The sequence below is a fragment of the Lutra lutra genome, chromosome 18, assembly GCF_902655055.1.
Source record: "Lutra lutra chromosome 18, mLutLut1.2, whole genome shotgun sequence".
NCBI classification, from domain to species: Eukaryota; Metazoa; Chordata; class Mammalia; order Carnivora; family Mustelidae; genus Lutra; species Lutra lutra.
Window position 1 is genome coordinate 3,990,579 of NC_062295.1, and position 9,312 is coordinate 3,999,890.

A 9,312-nucleotide genomic window follows, 5' to 3' on the forward strand; every position below is an offset into this window, starting at 1 on the left:
AGTGTGTTCCAGTCAAGAGGACTGAGCTGAACGGACAGTAAACCGAGTCTGGCAGTGAGGCCAAATGGGGCCCAGACAGCTGGGAAGGTTCAGGGCCACTTTAGAGGGGGGTGGGGGTGAGGGCTGGGCCCAGCAGGAAAGGAGGAACAATGAGGTCTGCAGGGGAGGGAGGCAGGAATCCCCAACCCTCCCCCCCGATCCCTAGTCCTCAGGCCAGTCCCTTCCCCACATGTTCTTATTTATAAAATAAGGACATTTCTGGGGCACCTGGGTGGCTCTGTTGTTAAGCCTCTGCTTTCAGCTCGGGTCATGATCCTGGGATCCTGGGGTCCTGGGACCGAGCCCCGCATCCGGCTCCCTGCTCAGCGGGAAGCCTGCTTCTCCCTCTCCCACTCTCCCTGCTTGTGCTCCCTCTCTCTCTGTGTCTCTTTCTCAAATAAATAAATAAAATCTTTAAATTAAATGAAATAAAATAAGGACATTGCTGTGGAAGTTGATTCCCAAAGGCTTTTACTACCCCTGGACCCCGGAGCATCTGAGACACACGGGAACATTTAGACCATCTCTTGCCCCTGCCACCAAAGGACTTCAGTTTCAAAGTGTTATAGAGACTCCAGGAAAATCTTATTCTTAATGAGGCATCTGAGGGTGGGCTTTGGGGGGGGGTGTCTGTGAATCCTTACAGCTTCTTTCAAAATGTGTGTTCGTATGTGCATTTTTCTTGGGGAAGGCCTATTGCTTTCAGGGGGTTCCTTCATTCACTCATCCTGCAGATACTAACACTCTCCCAGCTTTGGCTGCCTGGTTCCGCTACAATGATAAGAAAAGGGAGGGGCCCTGGGTGGCTTGGTGGGTTAAAGCCTTTGTCTTCAGCTCAGGCCATGATCCCAGGGTCCTTGGATCGAACCCCGCATCGGGCTCTCTGATCAGTAGGGAGCCTGCTTTCCCCTCTCTCTCTGCCTGCCGCTCTGCCTACTTGTGATCTCTGCCTGTCAAATAAATAAATAAAATCTAAAAAAAAAAAAAAAGACCCAAGTGGGGCATTCCCTCTTCCCAGTGCCTCCCCGCCCCATCCTGGCTGCATGCCCCTCTATCTGCACCCATCACACTTGATGGTGATAACCATCTTCCTTGTTGGATTTTCTTACCGAACTGGGAAGTACTGGTAGGTAAAGATTATGAAAGACATAAAACTTGGGGACTAGAAGAACCTGTGCTGAAGCAGGAAACTGCTCTCCTCTCAAGCTGCTGATAGTCTAAGAACTGAGACAAAGATATAGCTCTTTGAGTTATGCTGGCTGAGTCTGGGAAGAGCCTCATCAGGGCTCCAAAGATGGGAAGGAGCAGCCTGGGAGACCTGGGGTGGAGTCCTCGCTTGGGCCTTTTCCTCAGTGTGGACATGGGCAAGTCATCTTGCCACTCTCAGCCTCAGTTGTCCTCATCTGTGAAATAGGCACACAACAATAGCATCGACCACAGAGGGCGAGCCCCCCCATGTGTGTGGCACGCCCCCTGCAGTTAGTGATGGCTCCACAAATGGGAGGGGGTTACATCTGCAGCTGGGGGCTGGGTGCTTGTAGGGCTGAGGGGTACAAGAAGTCACAGGAGCTCCAAACCGTGTCAAAACTCTGGACTTGTCCCAATTTCCAAATCTTCTTTCCCCACACCTCTTAGAAAGGTGATGGTCAGGGGTGTCTGGGCGGCTCAGTCAGTTGAGGGTTCTGGTTGTGATCTCATGGGTCTTGGGGTAGAGCCCCATGCCAGGCTCCAAGTTCAGTACAGAGTCTGCTTGGAATTCTCTTTCCCTGTCCCTCTGCCCCTCTCCCTGCTCTCTCTCTCTCTCTGAAACAGATAAATTAAAAGGAAAAAAAAAAAAAAAAAAAGGAAGGTGATGTTGGCTTTGGAAGGAAACCGGGCTAGGGACCTCCAGGTTAGCCTGCTTGAACTCAGCTGCTAACAGTCATGACACTGATGATATTTATGTCATTTCTCGTTTATGGAGGACGCCTCCGTGCCAGGCAACATGGCATGTGCCCAACCTGCCTCAGCTGATTGGTTCTCTCCAAGGACCCCCGCTGGGTGAAGCAGCCAGCTCTCCCCACATGGGGCAAAGCACTCTCATCTCATGTTCCAGGGAAGGGCACTGAGGCCCTGAGAGGCCTGGTGCCCAGCGGAGCTGGTTCCTGGGTCAGCTTGCTCCAGCACGGAGCTCGGACCCCCACCCACCTCCACCCTCCAAGCCTCCCGCTGACTCAGCTGGGGAGAATTAGCAGATTCAGGGAGGAATCTGGGCCGTGCTTCGCCATCCCTCCCTGCTCTGTTCTCTGAAATCTGGACTCAGAGCCGGTGAGGCTCTGTGTGTATACACACGTGTGCATGACACTGGTCTGTGGGCAGGCCGGATGGGGTGGGAGCCGTGTTCTGGCCCCGTGCATCCTCCTCTGGGCAGATGGGATTTGTTTGGTTCCGCGGAGCCCTCTTATGCCAAGTGACTCATTCCCCGGTCGGCTGGGGGTGGGGGCTCGGGGGAGGGTGTTTGCTTTCCTGGGGTTTGCCTGATGGTTAAAGCCAGGAGGTGGCACCTGCAGGGGCCTCCAGTGCCCTGGCAACCAGACCATCCTCAGTCCCTGAACCCTGACCCCTCTCTGCAGCCGGGGCCTGGCTGCTGACTCCCAGGAGACCACCGCCTTCCAAAGGGTCACGCACACCCTCGTTGTTTGCTGTCGTTGTTTCCCCAGCGGTTGGAGAGGTTGGAGAGGTGCTCACTCCCTCACTGGCTTGGGGTGTTCCTGTGAACCAGTTTCAAACAAGAAGGGCAGCATTCTCCCAGCCCCAGAGACAGGGGTGTGTGGGACCAGCAGCCCGTCCCTAACCACACCGCCTTCTCCTCCCATCGTCCTGTGGACAGCCATCTCCTGTCTCCAACTGTGTGACCCTACGCCCCACCTGAGGAGCATTTAAAAATGCAGATTCTAGAGTCCCCTGGTTGGATGGGTCTAGAAGGACCTAGGAATCTGCATGTTAACAAACACCTACACTCTGGTCGCTGAAGCCGTCCTAAGAAGCACACTCTGGGCCCCCCAGAAAAACACAGCTGCGAACAGACAGATGCAGTACCTGCTCCCACCTGGAAGGAGCCCCCAGGCTGTAGCTTGAAGCCCACCTGGGTTTGAATCCTGGCTCAGCCACGCCCCCAACCTGTGTACCCTTGCAGGAGTGGGGTGGCTTCACCCACTGGGGTCTTGGTTTCCCCATCTGTAAAATGGGGAAGAGTCAGTGTGGCATGGGGTGCCCCAAGCACCTGGCACGGAAAGCCCTCTCCCCCCCACTCTTCAAGGGGACAGGAGGGGACTGGCCCAGCTTCACCCTGCATTTTGTAACATGTATTTACTTTTCTTGCAGAACAATGCAAGGGATGGAAAAATCATGTTGGCTCTCCAGCCCAGCTGGGCTGACTCACACTCGGTCCTGGGCTGGAGGCCTGGTGAGCTCCCCACAACACCCCTGGGGCCAGAGGGGAGGCTGGACCCTGGCAGCAGAGGGAGGAAAGGGTCCATGGTGAGTCACCCTACTCAGACCCTGAATCATCCCCTGAGAATGTGCCTCGGGGCCCTACCCACAGGGCCCCCCCACAACGGGCAGGCTGCCCCATCCTGGCCATCTCCCCACTGCCTGCCAGGCAGCCCCACCCTGCTGCCCTCCCAGAGAGCTGCTGCTCAGAGGACCCTCTTGCCAGCTCCCTCTGGAAGCAGATGTGAATCTAGAATGGCTGTGTGTTGTCAAAATACTGAAACAGCTCCTGACAGTGGTTGAATAGAATAGCGGCCACTCTGAAGCCCTGGTGCCCCCCTGACCCCCACAGCCCTGGCCCTTACCCCGGACGGAGGAGTTAACCCTCAGCTCTGCACTGGGACTCTCAGACCCTGCCTCTCCCACTCTGACCCAGCCCTACTAGCCCATCAGTCCATCTGGCTGATCCAGGCCTCATCATGAACCCTGGATTGCTTTCCAGTACAACCTGCTCCCTCTCTCTGGACACCTCATTTTAAGCCCTTCTCTGGGCCTCTCAGCCAGGCCAGAAGGGCCTCCCAGTGAGGAGGTCATGCTGTCAGGCAGAGAGCAGAGCTGGGTGGGACCAGACAGGCTCTGCCAGGCTTGGGATCCCCGCAGGACAGGCTGCCCATCCCTACCCCAAAACTCCTACCCTCCCCTAAACGCCCAACCTTTCTTCCTCCCACCCCGCCTTGAAGGGCCCTGCCAGGGCTCACACTGGCCAGACTGGTAAGGCTGCATTTCTGGGGCCACTGTCCAGGGTGTGGCAGCCCCTGGGGATGGCCCAGGTCAGAAGGTCAAAACCCCATTCCCTCCAGAGCCTGGAGGCCTACGTGATGGGCAAGCTAGGCAACAAGGGGCAGAATCAAATTAGGTTTTAGCTTGAAGTCAATCTGGGTTTGAATCCTGATTCTGCTGTGTACCCAGCTGTGTGACAGGCAAGGGGCTTAAACCCTCTGAACCTCAGTTTCCCCATCTAAAAACTGGGGAAGAGCCAATGAGTTAAGATATCAAATCCTGGGGGCGCCTGGGTGGCTCAGTGGGTTAAAGCCTCTGCCTTCCGCTCAGGTCATGATCTCAGGGTCCTGGGATCGAGTCCCACATGGGGCTCTCTGCTCAGCAGGGAGCCTGCTTCCCTCTCTCTCTCTCTCTCTCTGCCTGCCTCTCTGTCTACTTGTGATCTCTCTCTGTCGAATAAATAAATAAAAATCTTTAAAAAAAAAAAAGATATCAAATCCTGGGGTGCCTGGGTGGTTCAGTGGGTTAAGCCTCTGCCTTCGGCTCAGGTCATGGTCTCAGGGTCCTGGGATCGAGCCCCACATCGGGCTCTCTGCTCAGCGGGGAGCCTGCTTCCCACTCTCTCTCTGCCTGCCTCTCTGCCTATTTGTGATCTCTCTCTGTCAAATAAATAAATAAAATATTAAAAAAAAAAAAAGATATCAAATCCTAGCTCCTCTGTTTCCTAGCTGTGTGACCCTGGGGAAAGGTCTTTCCTTCTCTGAACCTCAGCTTCTCCACCTGCAGAATGGGAAAACTCTAACACCTGTGCTCCAGGGGCTTGAAAGGATTCGGTGAAGTAAGACATGTTGTGAAGACTAGCAGTCACAACACTGCTGAGCATTTACTATGTGCTAGGCCCTCTGCTAAGTGGTTGGCCTATGGATTCCAGCTTGATTGAGGTGTGACAGGCATACCACAAAGGATGCATATTTCAAGTGTACCATCCAGGGGCGCCTGGGTGGCTCAGTCAGTCATTAAGCGTCTGCCTTCAGCCCAGGTCATGATCCCAGGGTCCTGGGATCGAGCCCTGCATTGGGAGGCCTGCTTCCCCCTCTCCCCCCGACTTGCGCTCTCTCTATCTCTGTCTCTCTTTCTCAAATAAATAAAATCTTGGGGGAAAAAAAAGCGTACCATCCAATGAGTTTTGACATCAGCACCCAACAGTGAAACCAGGACTGCAACAAAGGAGATGAACTAGCCCTCCTCCTCTCCCCACTTTTCAGATGTGGAAACCAAGGCCCCAAGATAGGAAGTGTCTGCTCAAGGTGGTCAGGAGAGGACTCAGGATTCAAACCCTGCAATTTGGGGTGCCTGGGTGGCTCATTCGTTAAGCATCTGCCTGTGGCTCAGGTCATGATCCTGGGGTCCTGGGATCGAGCCCCACATCGGGCTCTCTGCTCTGCTCAGCGGGAAACCTGCTTCTCCCTCTCCCACTCCCCCTGCTGTGTTCCTGCTCTCTCCCGGTCTCTTTCTGTTAAATAAATAAAATCTTTAAAAATAATAATAATAAATAAACCCTGCAATTTGGGGCACCTGGGTGGCTCTGATGGTTCAGCATCTGACTCTTGATCCCAGCTCAGGTCATGATCTCAGGGTCCTGGGATCAAGCCCAGCATCGGGCTCTCCACTCAGCAGGGAATCTGCTTCCCCCCTCTCTCTCCCTCCTCCCCTACCCCCACTTGCACTCTCACTCTCTAAAATAAATCAATAAATCTTTAAAATAAAAAAATTTTAAAAACCCAACAACCAAGCAGTCTGGGTTAGCATCCTTGTCCCCACATGTGTCTGTCCCCATTCAGCAGGCTGCCTGGCACAAAGTAGGTGCTCAGTGTCACTGCTGAATGAATGAACAGGAGGGTCAATGCAAGGTAGTGGTCTCAGGGAAGGTCACAGAGGAGGACTGACCAAAGATTAGTAGGTCCTGAGTTGGAACCATGGTAAAGAGAAGGTGTTTGTTCATTCATTCATCAAACATTTATTGACAACCTACTATGTGACAAGGCCTGTTTTAGGCTCTTGGGATACAAGGCTGAGCACAACAGACACCGGTCCCTGCTTTCATGTAGCTTGCTGCAGAGGGGTGGGAGTCGGGGACGGTGAGCTTAATGCCATCTGTGGGTAGATGATGGCACCTGTCCTGGGTCCCCAACGATGGAGCACCCCAGGCAGACAAAGTCGTGGAGCAGGGGCCCAGAGACACTGTGAGGAAAGAGGTCAGACCCGAGGTTCTGAGGGTGGTTGGTGCCCTGGCAAGGGAGGGGAGAAAGGCAAGGGAACAACCCTAGTTCCCTCATCACCCTCCCAAGCATCACTGATATTCCCACAGGAATCAACTCCCCCTACCCCCTCAGGGGAGGATCTTCTTGCCTCCCCAGGGCCTCCCACACATCCACCCATCTATTTATTGGGCACCTACTGTATGCCCAGCCCTGGGTATACAGCAGCTAACAACATACGACCCATGTATTCACAGCCTGAGAAGCGAGAGACAGAAAAGCAGACAGACAACATGTTTTATTACTTTTTTAAAAATATTTTATTTATTTATTTGACAGAGAGAGAGACCACAAGTAGGCAGAGCAACAGACAGAGAGAGGGGGAAGCAGCCTCCCTGCTGAGCAGAGAGCCCAATGAGGGGCTCGATCCCAGGACCCTGGGATCATAACCTGAGCCGAAGGTAGAGGCTTAACCCACTGAGCCACGCAGGAGCCCCGACAACACGTTTTAAAGAGATAAAATAACCTAATACCCCGCGGGGGGGGGGGGCAGGGAGACGTAGCTGATGAGTGCTGAGACCCATATGGGCCACGGCCACGGCCATGGACACATGGGGGGGTGGGCGTGTAGGCCTCACAAGGAAGACAGCGCTCAGGTATTAAGTGAAAAAAAGAAGTGACCCCGCACTGCACGGGTCACTGCATTTTTGCCATTTGTGGTGTAAATTAGAACTGCTCCCCGCCCCCTGTCTCCCTCCTGCTTGCCTAGGTCTGGGTCTGCCTGGGCCTTTTGTCCACTCTCTCTGCTGAGGTCAAACATTCCTGCCAGGGACCTGGATGGCCAAGCCCCCATACGCTGCCCTCCCAGGCCATTCTCTGGTCACTGGCTCAGGCTTAATCCCTCGCCTGGGCCCAGGCCCCGGGAACGATGAGTCAACAGCAGTTGGCTCTGGACAAACACCCCCTCTTTCGCCCCCGTTCAGTCCGCCCTTCCTGTTCTCCGGAAAGGGCCCAGCTTCTGCTAGTCTAAGGGCAGCTCTGGAGAAGCCCTGTCCAATGGCACTTCCTGAGATGTGTTGAGCACTTGAAATGAGGCTAGTGCAAGTGAATTTTAAATTTTATTGGTCATATTTATTATTATTTATATAAATATATATTCATATCCATGTGATTAATTTAAATTAAAACAGCTGCATGTGGTTGGTGATTATCACTTCTAGTGGCTCCAGAGACTTGGACTGGCCCCAGGCACAGAGGAGAAGTAGACAGCCCAGGACCCTGGCCCATCCCCCAGGCAGGGGCAGCTGGGGCCTCAGAGATTGAACTGGGTGTGTTAGGGGGTTCCCTTGGGGTCTGCCCAGTTAATGAGGCCAAGCGTAGGTTTTGATGCCTGTGGCCAATCTCCTACCTGCCTAGCATCTTGGTCTGACTCCAGCGTGGCGAGCAGAATCATGACCTAGGCTGACCCCTTAACACTGTAGTGCCCAGCTCCAGCACCATGGTCTAACCTCTCTCAGACCCTACCTTTCCCTCTGCCCATCCATGCTCCCACCAGCACTGTTCTAGAGGAACCTAGGATGGGGGGTGGGGTCACAACTGATTTGCTGAAAGGCAATAGCATCCTCCTTCCAACCCAGAGGAGTCAGAGGCCATAGCTGTCCTGGTCCTTGTCCCCCCAAGAGCTCGGGTGCAGGGACTTTGCTTTTACAGGGATCCCAGGCCAGAGAAGCAGGAGCAAGAGGGAAAATGCTCCAGCAGGAGGCAAACCAACCCAAGGTACAACCACAGGTGGGCCCTGCAGTGGGCTAATGGTGGCCCTCCCAGAAAAGATAAGTCCAAGTCCTAACCCCCCAGCAATCTAGGAATGTGACCTGATTTGGAAAAAGATTCTTTGCAGATGAAATTAAGTTAAGAATCTCAAGACGATATTGTCCTGGACTTAGGGTGGGCCCTGTATCCAGTGACAGGTGTCCTTATAAGAGAAAGGCAGAAGGCGATTTGCAACATGGACACACATTGAGAAAAGAAGGCCTCGCAGTGACCAGCACAGCTAGAGATGAAGAGATGAGATCTGACGATGCAGGCAAGGGTCACGAGCCAAGGAATGCAGCAGCTTCTAGGAGCTGGAAAAGGCACGGAAATGGATTCTCCCTTCAGAGGTTCCAGAAGCAGTAAACCCTGCTGACATTCTGGCTTTAGCCCAATGAGACTGATTTCACATTTCTGATCTCCAGAATTGTCAGATAATTAATTTGTGAGGTTTTTTTTTTTTTTTTATGACACTAGAGTAGCAGTGGGAAATTAATACGCGAGGTTCCTTCTTCCCTGCCCCAATGGGGGACTCTGTGTGCCGTCAAGGTAACTTGAGGCCTGAGGAAGGTCATGGGTAAAAGCAGGGGAGTAGGGGCTGGGGGAACATGGAGGAACCTCGGAGACACAATGCTCAGTGAGAGAAGCCAGTCACGAAAGGTCATGTTGCACATAATTTCATCGACAAGAAATGTCCAGAATAGGAAAATCCATAGAGACAGAAAGCAAATCAGTGGTTGCCAGGGGTTGGGAGGATACACAGGGAGGGGAGGGGCTGTTAAGGTTATGGGGCTTCTTTTTGGGGTGATGAAAAGGTCCTAAAAATTGGTAGCAGTCGGGGCGCCTGGGTGGCTCAGTGGGTTAAAGCCTCTGCCTTCGGCTCAGGTCATGATCCCAGGGTCCTGCGATCGAGCCCCATATCGGGCTCTCTGCTCGGCGGGGAGCCTGCTTCCCT